The sequence below is a fragment of the Spermophilus citellus genome, assembly GCF_964194105.1.
Source record: "Spermophilus citellus genome assembly, contig: SCAFFOLD_113, whole genome shotgun sequence".
NCBI classification, from domain to species: domain Eukaryota; kingdom Metazoa; phylum Chordata; class Mammalia; order Rodentia; family Sciuridae; genus Spermophilus; species Spermophilus citellus.
The window spans coordinates 433,773-458,116 of NW_027672919.1; the positions used below are offsets into that span (position 1 = coordinate 433,773).

The 24,344-nt window shown below is 36.9% G+C and overlaps 1 pseudogene across 1 annotated transcript in view; it reads left to right on the plus strand.

The window, feature by feature from the left end:
• LOC308640351 (coiled-coil domain-containing protein 102B-like) overlaps nucleotides 1-24,344 on the plus strand; it is a 184,343-nt pseudogene that overhangs the window by 40,935 nt on the left and 119,064 nt on the right. Inside the window, exon 4 of the transcript XR_014024295.1 lies at nucleotides 586-694. The product of XR_014024295.1 is annotated as a coiled-coil domain-containing protein 102B-like (transcript). The remainder of the gene's footprint in view (nucleotides 1-585; nucleotides 695-24,344) is intronic.

Sequence of the window (24,344 nt, forward strand, 5' to 3'; positions counted from 1 at the left end):
AAGACCAGATTTTATCCTACTTCTGTTTCTATTTCTACAAATGGAACATTAATCTAAATTATTTCCAGTAGTTTAAATAGAGATCACAGTGAAATTGCTTTGTTGAAACTAAATTGCAAATAATAAAAATATTTTCGACCCCCAATAAGTGACTCATTTTTAAACTTAGATGAGCTTCTTGGTGTTCTGTGTCATCTCAGAGGGTTGCTTCATTCATATACGGTTACAAGTGAAAGATGTGTCAAAACCTCGATGAAATTAGAAACATGTATGTCCTTCTGTGAGTGGAAGTCATGGAAATGTGAGGAACTGACAGAAATGCACGGCAGCAAGCACAAGGGCAGTGTTGGCAAAGCCGAGTTTACTTTGTCAGATCTACAGTAAAGCTAGTTGCCAGAATAACAAATTCAACCAAGTTTTAGTCAATATTTATACATTTTATGCATTGAAAGTACATTTTCTCTCATAATGGCCATTAACAAGTATCAAAGATTAGGAAGAAAGAAAACACAAAAATTGATACATTCCTAAAATCATTTTCAAAATATGTTTATTTCACTTTCTTTTACTTCCTAAATGTTTTAGGATGCGTGTTGCTCTGGAAAAGGAGGTAGAACGCCTGGAGTCAGCTCTGTCCCTGTGGAAATGGAAGTATAAGGAGTTGAAGGCCTCCAAGGAGGCCAACATGCAAGAGGTACGTTAAGATTCAGAGAGAAAGGGCAGCAGGTTGCCTGTCTCAGAGTTGGTAACCCAGTGAACCCAGGGCAGAAGGCATGGCAGAGAGGACGGGTGGCTAAAAGATGGAAATTCCTCTAAAGAAAACTATTTGAAACCACGTGTCAGTAGCTGACTTAGTCACACCCTGGCAGTAAGAGTCTTGTTCTGAATGGCACACTGTGCTGCAATTTTATGTTAGTATTTCTGTTTCTTAGAACCCTCTGTTGTATATATTTGAGGTGTACATATAGAAGTTGGGAGTAGAAAGGTGGTGAATACAGGCTGGGGCCAGGGAAAAAGAGGCCTAGTGGAGGTCTAGCAGTGTGGGGTGACTGAGATGGGACTAAGAGGTTTGGGCTTGGTGTTTCACAGTAGGGTAATTATAGCAATGGAAACGTGTTTCAAAAATCTGGAAGAAAATACTTTGAATGTTTTGCCATAAAGAACTGGTAAATATTTGAGGAGATAGATATGTTCAAAACAATGCACACACTAAAATGTATTCAACACAATGTATTCATGTATTGAAACAACACACAGTGTCTCATAGATACATATACAATTTTTAAGTTTTAGGTATCAGTTAAAAATAAATTTAATAAAACAAAAAGAAAGTTGGGCACGGTGGTGCACACCTGTAATCCCAGCAACCTGGGAGGCTGAGTCAGGAGGATCGAAAGTTCAGAGACAGCCTCAGAACTTAGTGAGGTCCTAAGGAACTTAGCAAGACCCTGTGTCAAAAAAATAAAAAATAAGAATAAAATAAAATGAAAAGAGCTGGGGATGTTGCTCAGTGTTAAAGTGTCTCTGGGTTCAATCCTTTACCCCCCCCAAAAAAAATTAAAAAGGAAAGTAATTGTACATATTCTGTATTCATTGTATCAGTTAGTGTTCGGGAAAGAAAAATGAGCAAATCAAAGGAAAGAAAATAATGAGCAAGAATACTGACAACTAAATCCTTTCAAGTAGGTTAACATTTAGCAGGTGCATGTGAAATATTCAGATATTGTGTACATGCGTACACATTTACACAGATATATGAACTGGTGATATTTATATATGCACAAGTACCTAACTGAACCTGGAGACTCTGGGTACAAACATTTGCAATTAATCACTTTACTTTTACTGGAAGAATAGTTTACAATATGAAAATCATGTTATTCTTAAATATGTGTATATGCTATATATGCTAAAGGATTCTAAATTTGACTAAGAAAACTAATATGTAAGATAAAATTGTTCTGAAATCCAATTTTTAAAAAGGCCACATGCGTGTACTATCTCTTGCCACTAGTGTGCAGTGCAGACTTGATAATGTCACTCAGTTTCATAAGCCTTTTTATTCAAGAAATTTAACACTAACATTGCAACTGGTTGGGGAAGAAGTCATGGTTTCAATTCATTTATAAAGCAAACTGTATATTTTTAAATGTTTGATATTTTATATTCAAAGATGATTTTTGGTAGAAAGTCTGATAATGTTCACTCTAAACAAATCAACAAAAATATTTAGGTGAAAAAAATAAAACAAATATACAATTAAAAAATATAAATTGCTTCTTTTTTTGATGTCCATACAGAATTACATATTTATGCACATGTGATGCTTTTACAATATATAATAGTGGTAGGGTTTTCAGAATAGAAGAAAGCTCAACAAATGAATAAAGAATTTTTATTATAGATGAAGAAAATTTATAAACATAAATGGTTTGTTCTATTTATATGGGAGTGACAAAAATCTCTTTTCACTTCCTAACAAGTAACTCATGTTATTCTTAGAATCTTTTTGTATGAATGTTGTATGCACATTTATTTTAATTTTTATATAATGATGAAATGTTTAAAAATATTCAAAACTGAATAAGAATACCTAGTCACATATAACTATATATCTTTTGTTTAACTCTTTTTAATAATAGATTATAACAGAAGAAGGATTTTATGGTATATTTTAGAATGGCATTGTCAGGTAAGTGTAAGGACAAAATATTCAAAGTCTAGATACAAGTTGATTGACATTCAGAAAAAGTGTGTCATGATGCACCAGTTGAAACTTTATATGTATTATTCTTTCTTACTCTCTGTCTCCTCAAAACTTTTGATAATTACCTTCACTTTCCCTGTCTGGTTTTATGGTTCTGTACATAAAAACTGTTCAAATATAAGAGCAGTTCTTTTGTGGATACCAGAAACAGTTTAAAAGCAAATTCATGTCTGGTTGAGGACTGCTGATGGAAAGATTAGCAATTGTTAGAGCTGGAAACAGATGTGCTTGGTCGAGCTAGATTTTTAAAAATGTATTTAAAAGTCTGGTGTGCTTTAGTGAGAAATCATTCTTAAATCACTGACATTTAGAGAAGAGAAATGGTAAGAATTTAATTGTAAAATCTAAGTAAGTATTTAAAATGCAACCAAGACAATGAGCAATAGAGGTAATTATATCCAAAATGCTGTTCCTGTGTTGAATTTAATACTTATTCAGCTCTTTCCTTGCAAGTCTATACATATTGATTTGGAATTAGATTATGAATTCTAAGTGTGCTGAAAGGATCATTCCTATGAAATCTTATGGTCTAGAGGATCAAATATTCACGCAAGAAACATTGATTACAAATAACTGTGACAACTCATTTAAAGATCCATGACTCTTATTCTTTCCATAATGGAAGCGATCCTTTGACATATATGAGAATACTGCTAACATTTTAAATCAGTCTCAGTCTAAAAACCTGAAAGTTTACATTTTTCCTGAAAATACTGTGCTTCTACCTCTTATTCTTTTATGGATTGTATTAAATAAAATATAAAATATTCTTATCATTTTGTGATCATAAAATGTCTAATAGTTTATAATTCACAGTGCTTTTCATTAAATGTTTGTGAATGATTGTGTTCAGAGGCAAAGGCATCTTGCTACCCCGATGGTAACAGCCTGCATCAGAATCTTACCTCTGACATTTCAAACACCTTTCTGATGTGGTGGAAATAGGTTAGAATTGCTAGCTGCACAAGCTAAAATTTTACACTTACATTTTTTTAAAGATATGCCATGGGGAAGCTGTTCTACGCCTACCAAGTAAAGGTCCTTGAAGATTCTTATTAGAAATAGGCATCTGGAGAACTATTAGCACAGTTGTGAGAGCCAAGCTAATTTGGAAACATTGTCTCATTGCTATTCTTGGGGCTTAAGAAGTAATTCCATAGAAGTGAGTGAAAACATTAATGTATCTCTTCAACTCTCCCTCCAAACTACATCTGGCACCGACCCTTTCCATTCCTGTCCCATCCCCGTCAGAGCCAGCACCATCTCTTGCTTGGTGTCTCCGTCCAGGTCTCCTCACCACCACGCCTGACCTACTTGACTCCTTTTCCATCCACCAACCAAGGAGACATTTCTAAAGCTTTACATTTGTTTGAAACATTCCAAGACCTCCCTTGCACTTGAAGAGCTGTCTTCCAAGAACTTTGGGAGACCAAGAAATGCAAATTCACCTGGTCAAACCACCTCGCAGACATTTGATGGATGCCCAATGATGACACCACTCATTTCTACCTTAACTGCTGAGCAGTGACACAATTTTAGCTAATAGTGCCCAACAGACTTTTTTTTTTAAGTAAGTACCATCCCTTTGACTCCTCTGTTTGGAGGGCAGTCTTCTTCCTCTCAACCACTCTGTGGTCCTCTGGGTTCTCAGAGGCCACATAGATGGATGATAGGCACCAGGATAAAGATTAGGAACAAGGAAAGAGGTCAAGTGGGAATGATTTAGATGGGCCAGGCTTCAGAGTAGAGCACATGATTTCCCCTTCCCAACTCACAGGTGCGTTACTCAGTGGACGAACCACACAGAATTCTATGTTGAGAAAAACGTTCAAGTGTTTTACCCAAAAGAAGAAAGAAAATAGATAAACATCTAACTAGTGTCCCATTTGGGGTCAACATGTTATCTAATACAGCAATACTGATTAATATGACATCTTGTTAATAAATGCGTTAGCTAAAATACTGCTTTCATCGTCATTGATAAATGATGAAGAATTCAGCTTATATTTAAGAGAACATGGGCTTCCTAATTCTGAACCCTCATATTAAGAGCTTGCCTTATATCCATGCAGCTGTTTTTACCCCAGGGGACCCTGTCACTTCATGGCCTGTGTTCTGGAGAAAGATTGCAGGTGTGTGCTTCCCACACACATCTCTTTCCCAGGGACATGGGTGGTGGTGGTGGGGAACAGAGCTGCACATCTCCAGGTTCCCCTTCAAACTCACCAACCAGATGATCTCCCATCCACTGGGGAGGTGAGTGGAGTCTTGGGGGGCAGCTGGGCATCTACAGGGGTGATGGCCCCTGTGGTTGCAGGTCAGCAGTGCCTCTGCTCTTCTTCATCTTCTCCCCATAGCAGCTTTCCCTGCTCCTACCTGCCAGGCACACCCTGCTGTGCACCTCAGTTTACACATCACATCATTAGAGTCATTCTTTCCAACACCTGCTTCTTTTCCTGTTTACCCTCAATACAAGGTGTGAAATTTTGAAGACCTCATCATAACGAGTAGAGCTTTGTATTTATGTGCCTCAACCCGGTGGTGTTGAGCACAAGTTCTTCAGTTTGTGGTGGATCTGAAATGAGTTGGACACGGTCCTGGTATTTTCCTTGCTAGCTCTACTTGCGTCTGTTCTGCGCACCAGAGACTAGTTGAAATCCTACACTTGTCTTTTATTAGCCTGGTGATTCCACTGCTCTGCATCCCTAAGGATTTTAGATTTTCCAGGGCACTGGAATGAGTCTTTATCCCTGAAGTCTTATCCATCATGAAAATTTGTTCAGCCCGTTCTTTGTATGACATAAATTAGCTTATCAGGAAAAGAGTAAGGCAGATAAAACACCAAATTAGAATTCGGCAAATGCAGAAGAAAAATGAAGCATATGGGGCCCACTTTGCTGACATAAGTACCTTCAAGACCTTTTTAAACAAATGTAATTAAGAATGATACAAGCACTAAATTACATAAGTCAGAATTAATTAAACTACTAGTGGATAATTTATAGGCATTGCCAAGGTAACCCTCAGAACACTGAGATGACTGAATATACTCTAAGATTATTATGAGACTCATCAAAGAAATTTAGCCTATTCCTAATCCATTTTACTTGTGGAAACATAAATTAAAAAGAAGATGAAAACAGATATTTTAACATTTATTTAACTTAAGCAATACTATCTTAAAAATAGAAGGAAAGAAATCAGCTAATATTAAATTAAGATATACATATTAGTAGTTTGAGAATAATGGTAATATTAGGCTAAAAGAAATAAGGACCAAGATCTCTAAGAAAGTTACAAAGAAAGTTAATTTACCTTACACCTTGGTGATGTTTCACCCAGTATGGAGCAGAGAATTCATGAAATATTTTTATCTCTATTCCACTGGGTGGGCTATTTTGCAGTGGTCCTTGCCTCATAAATGCAAAGTCTCTGTCTTTTTTTTCTATAAGAAAACCTTATGCAGGGACATTCTGTGTAGACTATTCCATAGATAAAGATCCACCTCGGTACACAGCATTAGTCTTTTTAGCTGGAGGACCAGCTGTCCTGTTGAGAAGGAAATTGAACAAGGTCACCTGCCTTCTTCGTTTCTCCCTGAAGGTTTGCTCATCTCCCCACCTCTTCCCCCATGTCCTGACATCAAATTTTTGATTGCGTATATAGCTGGGTGAAAAATCTGATTGAATCAAAAATATGTTATCTCACTTTAAAAATGCTCTGACATACAGACATCTGAAATGATAAACTGAAAATTGTTCATTCTTTTCACATACATTGTATAACCTTCATTATTTTATAAACATCCCCTTTTAGACTTTTAAAATACATAATCTGAGGTCAAGGAACCAAGGTGGGAGTTCAGGATCTGTAGGGTTTTGAAGAGGCATGTTTGTATGTAACGAGATAAAATTGCTTGCATGGGGAATATAATTGAAAAATGGGTAGTGCTCCTCCTTTTTGGAATTTCTGAACCAAATGCAACATAAATTATAATGCTCCCTATTATTCTACCCAGATTGAGCTTTGTGCTAATGTAGAGGTTAGAATTTTCTTTCTTTCTTTCTTTCTTTCTTTCTTTCTTTCTTTCTTTCTTTCTTTCTGTCTGTCTTTCTCTTTCTTTTTTTTGCCTTTTACTCCATAGCTGTACACATTCTTTGAAAAATCATAATCATTTTCAAAAGGTTTATAAGCTCACCCAAAATTAAAATGTTGGATAACACAGATGAAAACAAACATCTAAAATAAATTCTATGTGGATATTTCACTAGTGTATCCTGAAATAATGTGGTTTAGGCACTAAAGAATGTAAGAACAGCACAGGAATTGAACCACACAGAAAGCTGGATTCCTTTGGATGACAGGAGATAATAGAAAAAAAAAACACTCAGGGGATTGAAATACAACAAGAAAACAACAACCAGAATGAAAACAAAAGAGGAAAAAAGAAGGTGCAAAAAGCCAAGTCACCACTCAGTCTTGTGCGGAGCCCGTGCTCTCCAGTAGGGGAGCCTACCATCTCCACACTCCTGCCAGCAGACTGTCTGGAGTTACAAACCCCATTTCTGGGTCTTGATCACTTTTCAGTGACTCATTATCCCCCAATGCTACAGACTACTTCCTAGGTCACTGGTCACCCCTGGAGAGCACAATTTGATGCAGTGCAATCAGGATTGCGCTGGGGATAGCAGGACAAACCATGGCAAGTCACGTGGAAGAACTGCCTTGTAGCTGCCCCATATGGGGCTGTGCCATCTGAAGACCCATAGCATCCCCAGCACTTCTCCTGGCTGGGTGCTTCCTAACTGGCACCTATAATTTACGAGCATTAAGAAATCACAGGCAGAAGGCTAAAAGAGCACTTAGCTAGCATTTTCCCACAGATCACACAGGAGGTTGAAAGACGCACAGCCTGCATCCTGCAAGAGAGGGGACCCTTTGAAATATACTTTAGAATGTGTAATTGCCACTTGAGGCAAATTTCCTTTGCAATATAGTACAGAAGTTATGATCAAAGCCAATTGGGATATGATTTTATATTTATATTAAAACGTTGTCTAATGTGTACAAAATGAGGTGCTGGCAGAATCTTGTATGGTAGCTCTCACATGCATAATCTGAATACCATACAAATATTTAAGATATTTTAATGCAGCCATGATGAATTAGCAAAATTCATTAGATTCAGCTAGGAAGAATTTAAAAATTATAGATAGACTAACAGATATATCTTTATCTCCAGGTCTCTCTTTTAGAGATTTTTACTTAATCGATTACAGGGCTTCTTAGGGATCTATATTCTGAGATGCTCATTATTCTTCTGTGTATTCTCCTTTGAGACCTGCTGCTTTAAGTCACTATATTCCAAAGCTAGAAGAGAGAATGGAGATCCCAAAGCCAACTGTGATGTTTAATTCTGTGTGGCTGTTTGAATGGACCACAGGATGCCCAAATACTTGGTCAATTATTTTCAGTGTGGTTGTGAACGTATTTCGGGTGAGATTAACATTTGATCCAGAGACTAGGTATAGCAAATTGCCCTCCTCAGAGTACTTATATCTCATCTAATAAATTAAAGGCCTAAATACAACAAAATTCTGACCTTCCCAACAGTGACTGGGAACACCTCCAGTCTGCCTTCTTTCTAGCTGGATGCTGGATTTTTCCTGACTTCATGGGTCTACAGCTGCTAACTTGCAGATTTAGCTTACATAATTCTTTCTGGGCATGTGTATACTTACGTATAAACACATGCATATATCACCCTCACACAAAAAGCAACCTACACACACAAACATCTCATCGGTTTTCTCAGAAGAACCTGGCTAATCTATCCAACCCTCTCAAAAGAGTCATAATTTGGCCCAATCGATTCCCTGCAAGTTCCAGCTTCTTTCCATTCAACAATTTTTCCTCTTCTACTAATTGTGTTATGGGGCCCCAAAGAGGTATGTGTGTTTCTATTTAATAATTTTAATTCTGAAATGAAATATATAATTTATTTAACTTACCCTGCATATTAATTTGTAAGTTGACTTAAAATAATTTTGCACGTTGGGTAGAGAAAAGGATATGTTGATGAAAAGATATTTCATATTTATTTATTTATTTAAATTAAACTACATCCCATTCTACAAAGAAGGGACATGATTTCTCATTTCAAAGGAAGACTTAGGAGATGCTGATGAAGTTTAAGATCAGGGCCCCTCTACTTGGACCTCTTCCGGGTCCTTGACATGGAATAGCTGTGAAAATGTTTGGGATCTTGCCAAGTCAGAGTTGAGTAGAAGCTACATGCAGTTTGTAGGCACTGGAATATAGTTTTGGAATTGTTTCTCGTGTGTGTGTGTGTTGATGATATGGAAATTGTCTTGACAATGCAGCATAGCTTTAAATAAAAATTACCCAGAAAGTATGTTCCAAGACACCTATGATGAACAAACTTCCAGAAGTGAAAATGCTAAACAGTGAATAGACCTACATGGTAACACTGTGATCTTATTGAATCCCATTTAATTCACACACACACACACACACAAAAAAAAATGATCAACTGTTCTGGAAGAAAGGCTAAGGTTTCTCTATGAATAAAATATACCAGAAAGTCACTGCCATACTAAAAGTTTATCAAAGCATGTATTTGTTTATTTATTCATTCCTTCATTCGGTACAGGGGTTGAACCCAGAGATGCTTAACCACTGAGCTACAACTTCAGACCTTTGTATTTTTTGAGAAGGGTCTCACTAGGTCGCTTAGAATCTTGCTAAATTATTTGGCTGTTCTAAAACTTTCAATCCTCCTGCTTCTGCCTCCCAAATTTCTGGGATTACAGGCGTGAATTACCAGGATCATCTCATCAAAGTATTTACAATTAAAAATATAGGGTCATCACTTTATGATTTTTATGGTATTTGTAATCTTTGTGAGTTGTGCTTATCATTCTGAATAAATATTTACTTTCATCCCTAGTTCTTCTTTGTCCCCAAATTGTGAAGAAATCAGAGACCTGACTTCACGAAGGTCCTACTCCCTTTCTGCATGCCCCCTGTCTCCGCGAGGTGGCGCTCCTCCTCGCGGCGCTGGTACCTGCGTGCGCACAGATTGATAGCGCGGCACCCAGGCAGGTCATCTGACCTGTTTGTCCCCTGTGGCATAATCACCTTAAGGTTAGAAACACTCTTTCATCCTTCCGGGCTCCTCTGCTACCTCGGTGTCCGACTCCCACTTACAAATGGACTTACTGGGGGTAGATGAATGCTGCAGGGCTGGAGCAGAAATTTGCTGAGAGTCGGGACTGCCTTCTTTGTCCTATTTACCACGGTTCCGACAGGTTTTTGTTTTAACTTTCCACTACATAGCAAGCAGGTTTTTGCTGATTCTAGATATCTACACTGTTTACCCAAAAAGGCACAAAGCCCCAAAGAAGAAAAGTGATTTTGTCAGCTATTTGGTTGTGAGAAATAAGCGCAAAGGTCAGACTCCTCTGGCAGCCAGAGACTCCAAGAACGCCATATGTCGAGGGAGAGTTCGGGGAAGGCGTTAGCAAACTGTAAGTCACAAGATGAGCGAGAAATCATCCGAGATGGAAAGTAAGCGGTACCACGTGTGCAACTTCAGGCACCATTTCAGTTCTGAGTGTGAGAAGCAGAGTTCCCCTGCTGAGCCCCATTCCTCCCTGCTGAGCCCCACTCTGGATGTTAGATTATGACACACGTAAGAAGTCAGTGAGTGGGGTTTGGATTCTTCCTGAAACAGGGGCTCCAATCTGACAAAAGGAGCCCCAGGCCCTGCCAGGCTCAGTCTGTTGGATTAAGAGAGCTCCAAACAGAAGCTCTTTACAATTTCCAGTTAAATTGGAAGGCATAACTGCCCTAATCCTTTTGATTAAAGTGATCTTTCTTTGCTTTTTACGTATTTTAGCAGATCTATTGAAATGCAGTTCACATACCATATAATTCATACATTTAAAGTATATAATGCAGTAGTTTTAATAGATTCACAGAATTGTATAACCTTCACCCTAATCAACTTCAGAGCATTTATATCAGCCTTCCAGGAACCTGGTAGCCACCTGCAGTCAGAACTCATTTCCCTGTGACCCCTGTGGCTTCTGTTGCCACAAACTCATTTCATGCTATAGATCTGCCCATTCTAGGCATTTCATGTAATAAAATTATGGACTGGCTTCTTTTACTTTATGTGATTTTCAAATGGTTTCTGTAATCTGCTACATTAGCACCTTTTTCTGTTATAACCCAGAAAAGAACATAAACGTGCTGATTTTTAAAATAAAAACCTGATTTAGAAAAAATACACATAAGGAAGTTTAACGTTATCTTTTCCAATAGAAAAATACTAACATTTAGGTGTTTGAGGCATGTCTGGGCCAAGAGGTAAATTTTTTCAATGTTATTTTCCTTAAATGAAAACTTCAATTTTGGCAAATTCTTGTTCACTATTTCCTGTTTGATAGAGACGTACTAAGTCAGAATCAAAGAAAAACTTCAATTTCTAAAGCCATCCAAGAATTCTAAGATATTCTCTTATTATGATAAAGTTAGCATTAATTTTTACTTGAAGTCTATGCTTTAGCTTTAGTAAATTATTTCAACCATGATTATTTCATTTGATTTAGTTTCACACTATTGCGATTATTTGCATCTTCAAGCAATATTTAATCAAGAATTAAATAATGTTAATTCTTTTAAAAGTCTGTTTATCTACAACTAAAGATCTAAAATGTGTTTTTCCACCAATAACTTTGTTATGAATAATTTCAACTTCTGTAAGAGCTGAAGGAATAAGGGCTGTGGAGGAGAAAGAGGGATCTTAGATAATAATCTGTAAAGTTTTAAGTTTAAGGGCAATATATTATAAAGGAACCACTTTTAAGAAAATCTTGAAGATGCTTCCACATAGTATTTTACTAAAACCACAATAATGATTTGTTTTATGTCTTCAATTCATAAAAATATTTATTATACATGATATAAAGAACTCCTGCATGCTGTATCTATATGTATGTATAGACACACATGTCATGTATATATAGATGTGTTTTATATATACATGAGTCAAAAGATATATATGTCAAATCTAAAAGTCAGTTAGTTTTAATGTAGTATAGTTTGTATGTAGTAATGTTTTGTTAAGTTATAATAACTTTCTATAATATTTTTAATTAAAACAATTTTTCTGAATTAAAGAACAAAGTGCATTATGCACTTTTGTGTAAAAGTTTGAATTTTATATTGTTTCACCATGTTAATCATTTTTCTATTACTAATTTATCAATAGACATTGTTTCAATCACTTTTGTAGCACATTGGAAGCTACTTAAACTGATATCTAGTCTGCTTTTCTCCTCTGATGGGAAGTAAAGTAATTGGAGATCTGAAGAGTGTGAAATGCCCCAGTGTATATGAGAGCTTTGTCAAGACCACACCTACAGCACAAGATTCCTGGTTCTTTTACAGTATCTTTTCAACTACTGTGCTGTTATTCTGTGACCAAAATGCTAGAAATTTCATTTGGAGCCTGTGACTAAGAAATTAAATTTACTTCTTGTGGTTTAGTGTATGAAGTCTTTAGAAATGAATAACTCATGAATTAAATAAAAAAGTCATGTTTCCAATTTAAAAATGGAATAAAGGATAACATTGATTTCTATATAAAAATTATATTTCTCAGTTATTTCACAAAGTAATTTCTTTATACAGATCACATTTGTATAATCATTTCTCTCTGCATGTATATTATGTAGGTTAGCAGACAATTTCACAAAGAACTATAACATTTTATCTGAAATATATACTAGATAACTTTTGGAGAAGATATAAATTAAACTTCTCAGATGTTTGTTCTTTGCAAGTCATGATCAATCCTATGTTGACCGTATGATGTCCTCTCTAACCTTGTGGCAAAATCTCTTAGAAATGATAATTAATTTTTTGGAACTCACATTGGCTTTTCCCTGGCCTTTGAGTGACTGTGGACAAAATTCAGCTATCAGCTGAAATGCATAATCTTGGATTATTGAAGCCAATACTGGACCCTTACTTTATTGCAAGTGAGAGTCAAATAGCATACAAAATGGCAGTACTTATCCTAAATGACTGTTTAATAATTCCCAATAGACACAATGGATGTTATTATTTTTCATATTGTTGATTTTTAATCTTATAACTTGGTAGTTCAGCTCTTGGAGGCACACCCACAACAATATATAAAAGAAAAAACATGCATTATATAGTTTGTGTCAAAAATACTAATGTATTTCATAGTTGACAGGTTCTTTTAGTGAATTATAAACATGAAAATGAGTATATATTAATAGATCTTACACTTTGAGATAAACAGAAATGTTGATACTTACAGTTCTTGAGGGATGCTCATTCACAGAGACAGGGTATAGAGTTCGTAAGAAGGGAAATTGTCATTTTAAAATTTTTTTTTTCTATGGAAAATTTCAAACACTTACAAAATAAACAGAATATCATCACAAACCACAGTGTTTATGTTAGCCATCAATAATAATTATAATTTTGTAGCCAATCTTGTTATTCTGTACCATCCCCATTCACATTCTTACCATACATTATCCTGTCTGGATTTCTGCATGTGTCTCAGAACATAAGGACTTTAAAATTTTTTTTTGATAAATGTAACCATACCAGTTTAAAACTAAAATTTAAAAACAATTTACTCATATCAAATATTCAGTGTTCAATTTTTTTTCTAGTATTGCAATGTTTCTTTTCAAAGTTCACTTAGTTGAATCATTAATTTGAGACATTGATTGGATATATGGGTTTTAAAATGTGTAGGGATCCTCCCCCCCCATATATCTTTCCCCTTTTTGTCTTTGAATTTATGTAAGATAAGATTTAGCCAGTAAAGCTGAGCTTGGGTTCCACAGGTCGTACCTGTACTGCAGTTTGGTATGTCTCCTGTATTTCTATAGGTGGTAGCTGGACTTGAGGAATTAGGTGGGACAGGGTTTCAGGACTACAAGTCAGAGTTTTCCCCTAGGAAGACCACAGAGGTCGTCTCCATGGTATCAACTGATAATGATACTCATTGACTCTATCCATAAATCTAGGAGTTGCAAGATTTTGACATTGGACCAGTTATTTCTGCTTATTAGTTGTGCCTGGGAGAAGGTGGCGGGTTAGAGGGAGGATACACTTCCCAGCAGTGCTTCAGCTCAGGGTTTGAACAGGGGGATGCTCCTCGGCGGCCAGGAGGGAGCTCACTGAATTCCACATTGGACAGCAAAATAACCACAGAGACACAGAAACGTAGAACTCAGAACATGATATAAAAATAAAGTGTTAGAGATGCCCCAGCCCACTGCAGAGGGAAAGGGAGCGCAGGAGGGGAGAGCAAAGCTGGGGAAGGAGACTGTCCTGGGGCTCTGCTCAAGAGAGGAGGCGGAGCCCAGCCTACCCAGAGGCAGTGGGGGAGTCCTGGAGAGAAGAAGGTGATGATTAAGCTCTCAAACAGCTGTTGATACCCTGCAGTTCTCCAATCCTCAGTGTATTGGTTAGCCAACCTGCACATTAGGACTCAGGAAAAGGTCCCTGGTTTTATTCCTGATATCCATAGAGTTTTGACTTTGCTAGACTGGTTGCTTTGCCTGCTTTTGTGGAGTTTTGCAGGCATTTTTTTTTCCTTTTTGCAGCGCTGTGAAAGGAACCCATGGCCAAATGCATGCCAGGCTAGTGCTCTACCACTGAGCCACATCCCTGGCCTGAAAACCTTTAAAGTAGTTGTCAACCCTGCACCCTGACCACCTTCCCACAAGTCACCACAGGGGTAGCTACATGGTTTTCAATTCCAGATTTCCAAGTATGGTCTTTGTAAATTAATCTGCCTAAAGACAGAACTTTACCAGCAAGTTCTTCTCGCTCATGTGACCTTCCAGCCACTTTTGAAGGGCTTATTTCCAATCTTCAGTGATAGTTTGAAGCATGTGGCCAGGGTGGGCAAGACATCTAGAGTACCTAACAGGAGATACTTTGAACTATTGGTGTTGTGAGACAAACTAATGGATAGGTCACAGAATCTGTAGCATTTCTGATGGTTTCCAATTTTCCTTTTCATGAAAATATTGGAGCAGGAGCAACTGGATCGATCAGCTTATAGTTAATAAAAACTAAATTTTAATATCAAGTCAAAATGTAGCTTTGCCATATACTTAGAAGGATAATAAAACAACACAATGACTGCTATTACAAAACATTTTCTGTTTCTACCTAACATGTGAAATCAAAATTTTCAGTGCCTACATCAACGAAATAAAAAATAAAACTGATGGTAATTATGATCTCATTTTATCAATAAGTTATTTTACCTATATATACACAAATTAATCTAAAAAATCTATTCATTTATCTCATTAAGAGATGAATTTCTAGTAAATAATTAGTTTATATTTAATACTTACCTATTAAAATAAATAATTTCTTGTTTTTTTAAAGCAACTATCTACTCATAGTAATTTTTATTTGTTTTTCTTACATATACATGACAGTACAGAGTATCTTGACATTTTATACATACATGGAGTATAACTTATTCGAATCAGGATCCCATTCTTGAGATTGTACATGATGTGCAGTTGTCTATTCATATATGCACAGGTTGTCGATTCATATATGCACATCAGACATTTATATCCAATTCATTCTACTATCTTTCCTATTTCTATTTCCCCTCTCTTCCCTTCATTACCCTTTGTCTAATCCAATGGACTTCTATTCTCCCTCCCACACACTTTTTGGTGTTAGCATCTGCATATTAGAAAAAACATTTGGCCTTTGTTTTTTTGGGATTTATTTCACTTAGCATGATTTTCTCCAGCTCCATCCATTTACTGGCCAATGCCATAATTTCATTCTTCTTTATGGCTGAGTAATATTCCTTGTGCAAATATGCCACACTTTCCGTATTCATTCATCTGTTGAAGGGCACAAAGGTTGGTTTCATAGCTTAGCTATTGTGAAGTGAGCTGCTATAAAAATTGATACAGCTGTGTCACTGCAGTATGCTGATTGTGGTCCTTTGGGTTTATACTAAGGAGTAGGATAACTGGGTCAAATGGTGGTTCCATTCCAAGTTTTCTGAGAAATCTCATACTGCTTTCCAGAGTGATCACACCAATTTGCAATCCCACAAGCAATTATCAGTGTGCCTTTTCCCCACATCCTCGTCAACATTTATTGTTACTTATATTCTTGATAACTGCCATTCTTACTGTTGTGAGAGGAAATCTCAGTGTAGTTTTAATTAACATTGGAGGATCTATTCAGTAATGTGAGAGGTGTGTGTCACGCAGTATTATTGTGTTGTTGTCTACTTGATTCTTGAAATTGAGAAGAGTTTGTTTGATGTATGTAGAGGCTATATTGCTTGGGGCATAAATACTTAAGATTATTATGTCTTGTTGATATATTTTATATATACATAATATATATTATATAATGATATATTATATATATTTATATATATAAATATTATGTATAATATATATATATATATATATATATATATATATATATATAATATATTTTCCCCTAAGCAGTATGAAATGTCCTTATTTGTCTCTTTTGATTAACTTTGGCTTGGAGTCCATTTTATCTGATATGAGGATAGAAACCCCTGCTTGTTTACAAGATCCACATGGATTATGTTTTTCCCCATCCTTTTCCTTTAGTCAGTGGATGTCTCTGCCTATGAGGTGCATCTCTTGGAGACAGCATATTGTTGGATTGAATCTGCTGGTCTATGTCTTTTGATTGATGAGTTTAGGCCACTAATGTTCAAGGTTATTATTGAGATATGATTTGTGTTCCCAAGCATTTTGGCTTATATCTAGTTTTTGATTTGAATTAGTTTCTGCTTTGATTGACTATTCTTCTAGCGTAGTCTTTACTTTTGCTGTGTTCAGTTCTTTAATTTTTCGTTTCTTCTTCATGAGGTATTTTATTGAGTATGTTTTGTAGTGCAGTTTTTCCAGGTGTGAATACTTTTAACTTTTCTTTATCATGGAAAGTTTTTATTTCTTTGTCAATTCTGAAGCTTATTTTCCACAGTAAAAACAGTAAGTTTGCAAAAGGTTTTACAGTTTTGAATGATGGAGAGGGAGAGGGCAGAAGTGATGTAGCATGTGATGATTATGAGGGAGAAGGAGAGACAATAGAAGTAAAAAAAACATTAAAGAAAGAGGGAAAGAGAGAACAGTAGAGATAGGTTGTTAGCAGATGAAAGAAAAAGAATCAAGTAAAACACATAATTGAGAGAAAAATACATATAATGTAGAAATTTTAAAAATTAAAAATAAAAGAATACATAAAAAAATCTGAAATATACTAATGAAACATCCTAGTCCTCAAAATACTGATTGATGAAAAATTACTGGCTTCAAAAATGCTAGAAATGAGAAATAAATTTGAATATGTAAATGTCCACAAACTCTTAAGGTCCCAATTAAACAGAGAAAAAGAATGAATAAAAAACTCAATGAAAAGCTCAAGAATTGTTTCTGTTGGAGTTCAAAAGGTTCTCAGCTTCCCTTCTCAGCAGTGTTAGGTGGGGTGGTCTGCAGTGTGATGCTTGCTCCACCCTCAGGGTGGGGTTGTTGGAGTGGGAGAGGAAATCCTGTAGGTGGGACTCCTGCAGGTAGGCTTAGGTGGGCTCCAGGTTCTTCTATGAATACCAGTTGGTCTGGAGATTTAAATCCGCACACCTCCACAGCCCAGCAATTGCTGGTCCACACTGGAGGACTGCACCCAGGAATCTCCACTGGGTTCTAGTTGTGCAATGGCGGAGCGAAATTTTAGCCCACCATGTCACTTGCAGACCCCATGTTTTCTGGTCTCAGGTTCAGTCTACAATATCAATGTCATCCACCATTGTCCTTCTGAATTTTTTGCCAGGCTCATCTCCCCCAGTGGGTCCTGCAAACAACTGGATTTGGGGGGTGGGCAGAGCTGGAGAGCAGGGTTTCCATGACCAGTGGTCCCTGTTTAAACTTCTGCCCTCGTCTGATTTTCTCCTTGTCAGTTAGGCACACTCTCTGTGGTACTTGGGTTTGCCAGGAATCACCTCCTCCAGCTGATGGCCCTGGCACGTTGGCTGCAAAAGGGTTCCTTCTTCCTTTGTTCTCTGCACACAACCGAGAGAGACGGGGGCTTCTTTTCTGCATAAGTATATTGCGTAGCATACCTTCCAGCTTAATTGGGCTTTGTTTTTGGTCTCTAAACTCTCAGTACCCAGACACTCCTGAGGCCTCCTGCAAATGCGAATTCCTTTAATTTCCTTATCCATCCACTTGGCTCTCAGAGGGGCACCTCTGGCTGTTGCCTCCAGCCACGGTAGTGGGTGGTGCTGGGGATTTCTTCCTTATTTTATTATATCCAACCTCCTAAGTCTGCAATCTGCTTTGAATGTCCAGTGATAAATCCCAGTAAATTTGCCCGCACTTTTTTTTCACCCACTTTGCTGAAAAGCTTCTTTCTTGGTTTCATACCACAAAACAGCCAGGGAAGAGGCCATCTCTATTCCACCATCTTGAAGCCTCCCTCATAATAATTATTAAGATGATTCACTACAAAAAACTTGACATTTGGAGCCTTACAGCCACAATATATGCATACATATGTTAAATATGGTTGCATATTATAGAGAAAAACAAATTTTAAGCATAAATACATGTTATAATGTGATAATCTGGAAGAAATAAAGTAGAAATACATTTTCAAGGACTAAAATTAACAACATTAACTTTGAATACATGGCAATAAATACAAATTTGTAAGGTTGGAGTATCACTGATAGCAGTAAAGTCGGATATAATTATTTCATTTAAAGTGCCATCATTTCAAATTCACTAGAAATTTTATTTTAAAAGCTAAAAAAAATGCACTTTTCTAAGACAAACTTTAAGGGATGGTGAAGTAGGCCTCTATCCCAGCAGCTCATGATGTTGGGGCAGAAGGATCATGAGTTCAAAGCTAGCCTTAGCCATTTAATGACACCCTGTCTCAAAATAAAAAATAAAAAGGCTGGGATGTGGCTCAGTGTTTAAGTTCCCTGTGTTCAATCCCCAGGACCAATAAACAAAAAAGTAGACAAACACAATTTAAGAATGTAAATGTTAGGCTAACTCTTGACTCAGTACTGCACTCCTCTAATCCAGCTACTCAAGAGAATGATGTTGGAGGATAGCAAGTTCAAGGTCAGCCTTGGCAGCTTAGCAAGGTCCTGTCTAATAAAAATAAATAAAATGGGCTGGGGATTAGTTTAGTGATGGAGCACCCCTGGATTAGATAACCACTACCAAAATAATAAAAAAGAATTTTTTGAAGGATAGATCTGCATGAGAGTAAAAGAGCACAGACCCCTGAGATAATTCACTTATTGTCCTTATTTTGACCTAAAAAATTTAACCAAGCTTTCATTTATCAAAGCTGGCTTTCCTGCTATTATTTAAGGTTATAGAAAAGAATTAGATAAAATTTACTTTAAAAATTTTCAGCTGAAATATTCTGAGCCATGATCTAATGCATGAAGTGCCTCTCTGTGGTGTCTCTGAGTGTGTGAAGACGTCTTTGTGGGTTCATCGTTAACTGAAATTACTTAGAACCCCAACCCGGCTGTTGGATATCCTGGCATTGGAGTGCCATTCCTTCTCACATCCCTCACCTTTTATGAGGATAGGGCAATACTGTAAGAACCTGGTAAACAGATAAATCTTGTTTTGTTGTGTTTTTTTATTCTGAATTAATGGATATTCAATAGTTATCCCAAAGGTCAAATTAAAAACGTGTGCATCACAACAAAGACAATGAGAAGAGTCTTGGAAAAGCACTGGCCAGGGCTAATTCGATTACAATTTCAAAAACCAACTCACCTTCAATATGAAAAGAGATTTGGGGGCAAGGATGATACAGACACTGTCAAATTTGTCTTGGTCATCCAAAGAGAAGTAGGTGGTTTCCTATGCTCATTGGGGGAGGAGAAATAGGGAGAGTTGAGAAATACACAGAATGAAAAAATGGCAAAACTTGGTGATTAGTTAAATGTTGTGGATGTGTCGGGGTGCAGGGGACCTGACCGAGAAGGAGAAGTTAACAGATTCCTGACATTGTCAACCAGGTGGCCGTTCATTAGGAGACAAACAAGCAGGAAGAAAAACGTAGGGGGAAAATCTATGACTTTATCATCTTTGATTTAGGACCATAAAGAGAGGCTTGAACAGTGACAGAGTGATGGTGGCTGAAGCCAAAGGAGGAGATGGGGTGACACAGGGTGGGTTATCCAATAAAGCACATGAGGCTTGGCGGAATGACACCAGGCAGGACAGACGGAAAAGGAGGAATTGCACAGAAATCTAGAAGGAAGGGAGAAGGATTAGCTTTTTTTAAAAAAAACCTGAGTCTGAGACAGGATATTTTCAAAACCATGTGTACTTCTGTCAAGGATACAAGTAAGAGAGGGTGAGATGTGGGTGTAGGAAGGCCAGGGGAAGGCTGAAGTGAGTGGAGAACGGAGGGAGAGGGAAAGGTGGGGAGAAGGTGTCTGCAGAGCTCCAAGGGCATTGGCAGACAGAAGGAAGAGGGGGAGCCAAAGCGCCAAGCCTGGAAATAAGGAGGATCTTCTCCCCTGGACCTCCCACAGTCACTTGTCCCCAACCTAAATGAGAAGTATTGAGGAGTTAAATATGTCTAGGAAACCTTAGGAAAGATATCAAATCCTGAGGGCAAGTGGAATAATGAGCCTTCAATTCTAGGAATTATTTAAATTCCTTAACAAGAGAAAAGAAGGAAAGACTCTGGTAGATGCATGCACAGTGGTAGATTTTATCGTAAGTATTTGGAAATCTTGGCTATGCATGGCTTCTTCTGCAAGAAGGGAAGCTGCAGGATCTTTTCCTAGAGCAATGGGAGAAATGGCGAGTTTAGTGTTCAGGGGAGATTGAATGGTGCTGTATTGTGCTGTATTGTTAATGATATTGACAAACATTCCACACGTTATTTCACAAAGAACAGAATTTTGCAATCTGCCTTAGTTATGTAATCCTTGCAGACCATCCTGACAGATAAAATGACAGGCAAAATGAAAATAAATGGATGGGTTAGATTATATTTTTGTGCCCTTTTGTTATGAATTTTTCTCTTCCTACCATATTTGGATAAGTAGAAAAATTTTTATTGATATGATATACAATATTTTCATTTTTTAGACATCATCTTGAGATTATTTTTCAACCCATGCTTGTCTTGATTCACAATACACATTTACATATAATGTTGATAATTTTCCAGAAACAAATCATGGCAGATATTTCTGAAGTCACAGACGTGGCACATTGCCTGGTTTAACTTTCTGTAAACACTGCAGCGTGAAAAGTGGGTTTTTAAAGAGTAATTTTGGAAATATACTTCAGTGCAACCTTGGAGAAGAAAGACCTTACAAGAGAATATACTAAATAAATATTAAATAAAATGACATGAACTTGGAAAATGCTTTCTGATGCTGACTCACTCACTTTATCTGGTACCTGCTATTTCTGTCAGTTGCAATTTAACTAATGTGACATGTCATTTGTGGATGACATTCATAATGTTTCTAAATTAATCGTCTCTAGCATCCATAAGCCCACTGCTTTCAAATTTCAGTTTCTAAATAGATTGTTACAACTCCATTAATCTAAACCTAAAGTCAAAGTGGTAAGTGGCAAAATTAAAGTGAGTTCCAGTTGAAACTCAAAACTGCAAAATAATCAATTTAACTCAGTTTTTCAAGTAGAAAGTAGCTGTTTCATTAATTTATCAGTTTTCTCTGCTATATATTACTTTAGTAGCTTCAGATGCACACTGCGTCATTTCTTATATTTAGTTATTTTGCTCTTCCGTGCTTGAAAGGAGCACTGAGACGGACAGGGTGGCTGAGCAGGAGATGAGGGGGGAGGGATAAAATAACTTTAAAGTGCGTCTTTTGCTGATTGGGAACTTGCTAACGGGATCTGAGCAGAGAGAAATTACAGGATCTGAATTACTTTCTAGAGCTTTCTTTGGCTGCTGTTTTGAGAAAGAGAGCATGGGGCCACACGTAGAAACAGAAGGATGGAGGCTTACTCCTATGCTAAGTGAGGGATCCTGGCAACTTTTAATCAGAATAGCAGTGGTGGATTTGGAGAGAGGTAACTGGATTTATAATTGTTGTAAAGGCTCAGCTGATGAACCAAATTGATTTGCTTTTAATTTGGATGGCACATGAGAGGATTGAATTAATGTATCCAGTATTGTTGACCTGGTCCACGGGGAAGATGGGATTGATATCTGCTGAGTTGGTGAAGACTGATGGACCAACAGGTTTGAGGGAGAAGTTCTGACTTTGGCTTTCCAAGGTGTTGAGTTTGAGATGTCTACAAAGATGAGAAATTGGAACCTGGAAATATATCTCAAGTTCAGTAGGAAAAACAGGCTTCAAATAGACATTTGGAGACGGTCAGCATTTTGATTAGTGCACAATGCCACCAGTATATGTGAGCTGACCTAAGGAGCAAATGTGTGACGTTCACAGGGGCAAGGATGAACCTTGGGACACTCCAAAATTCTATTCTGTATTCCAGCCCATCCGGGAAATTTGTCTAAAGATACATTGTGGAATTTCTTAGGGGACAATCTTTTATTATCTTTAAAACTTGTATTTATTCTGTCATAAACTTCTGAAATTTATGAATGCAATGTACTAACTGGGCACAGTGACACATGCCTGTAATCCCAGCAACTCAGGAGGATGTGAAGAAGGAGGATCACAAGTTCAAGCCCAGTCTCAGCAATTTACCAAGACCCTAAGCAACTTAGCAAGGCCCTGTCTGAAAATAAGTAAGTAAATAAGCAAATAAATAAGTAAATTAAATAAAAAGGCCAATAGACAATGCAAGTATGGCTCAGTAGTTAATTTCCTCTGAGTTCAATCCCAAGTACCAAAAAAAAAAGTAAAGAAATTAATGCAGTATACTCTTGCCTTTTCCTGAAGATACTAGTTACTTTTAAAATCAGTGTATTATTTTATTCCGTAGTTTGTGTCCTCTTGTTAGTGTCTCCCCTACCACCTGGCATTCTGTTTCTTAATCTTGGTGTTAGCCATTTTTTCCCTTTCTTCTTGCTCCTGGGGTCTTTGAATGTTCAGAGAGCTTTGATTTTGACATTGACATTGATGAGTGAAAACAGAAATTTTAAAGTGTCTGATGTGGATTTCCTTTGCTGTTGTTTAGGGAAATTTACATTCTGACTCTTTTAGACAATGAGAAGATTTATTGATTGACATAGTTTCTTGTGGATTAAAAGCTAAGCCTTCTGAAAGTAAGCCAGGGCCATCAAGTGTCCAGAGGAAGCTGAATTTTCTTTTGGTGAACCCAACTCAAAAAAACAGTTTAACTCTTGCAGCTCGCCATTTCCTCTGTCAAAGTGAATTTCCTTTTATTTTACCTTGGATTAATGTCACACTACTTAACTCACATAGTAGTGGGTTGAACACGCAGAGACCAATGGTCATAAATTCTGCAGTATCTCTTGCTCTGACTCTCAACTCTCCTGAGCACTCTTCACGGCGCCAACTGAACCATTTCAGCTGTGTTTGGGAAATCAGCTCCTGTCCCTAGTGTACTCCATTGCCTTTGGATTGGGACTCTGGCCTCTTCAACTATGCTTCCTCTACTATATATCAGCTTATTGCTTTTCAGAAAATTATTTTACTGGATTTTATCTTTATAACTACAAATGCAGTGTTGAATTCAGATGCAGGTAATGAATTCAGTAAAAAGCCTCTTAAAGTTTTCTCCTTCTAGTTAGTAACTTTGTTACAAAGATGCTTATGCTTCTTTAAAATATGGTTCATGCCAGGCATGTTGGTGCATGCCTATAACCCCAGAGGCTTGGGAGTGTGAGGCTGGAGGATCTCGAGTTCAAAGCCAGCCTCAGCCAAAGCAAGGCACTAAGCAACTCAGTGAGACCCTGTCTCTAAGTGAAATACAAAATCGGGTTGGGGATGTGGCTCAGTGATCGAATGACCCTGAGTTCAATCCCCAATAATAAAAAAGAAAATATATGGTTCATTTTTCTGTAGAGTAGGGATAATAATAGCAGTGCCTAACACTTGGGTCACTACCAGCATGAACTAAGACAATGTTTCAAGTTCAGTTCCTGGAGACTAGAACATACTGGTAATATTATCAGCATTAACAATGTCATGAATAATCCTGTTTTTAAATTTTTGAATAGGCTGTATTATATTGTCTTGTGTATTCTAATTTATCATGAGATTATATACAAGTTATATATAATTCATGATGAAACATTTACCTATATGATATAAGGAAGAAATACATTAATAAAATAGAACAGCATGTATGTATAGCTACATATTTTATATATTTATCAAATTTCATATTTCTGCTAAAATCTTCTAATTATAAGAACAGGTGTGGAGAAATATCACCATTTATGTTAATAGTATTCAAATTCCTAGGTTTTTATACCTGTTCCTAGGTTTTATTGGTATTTT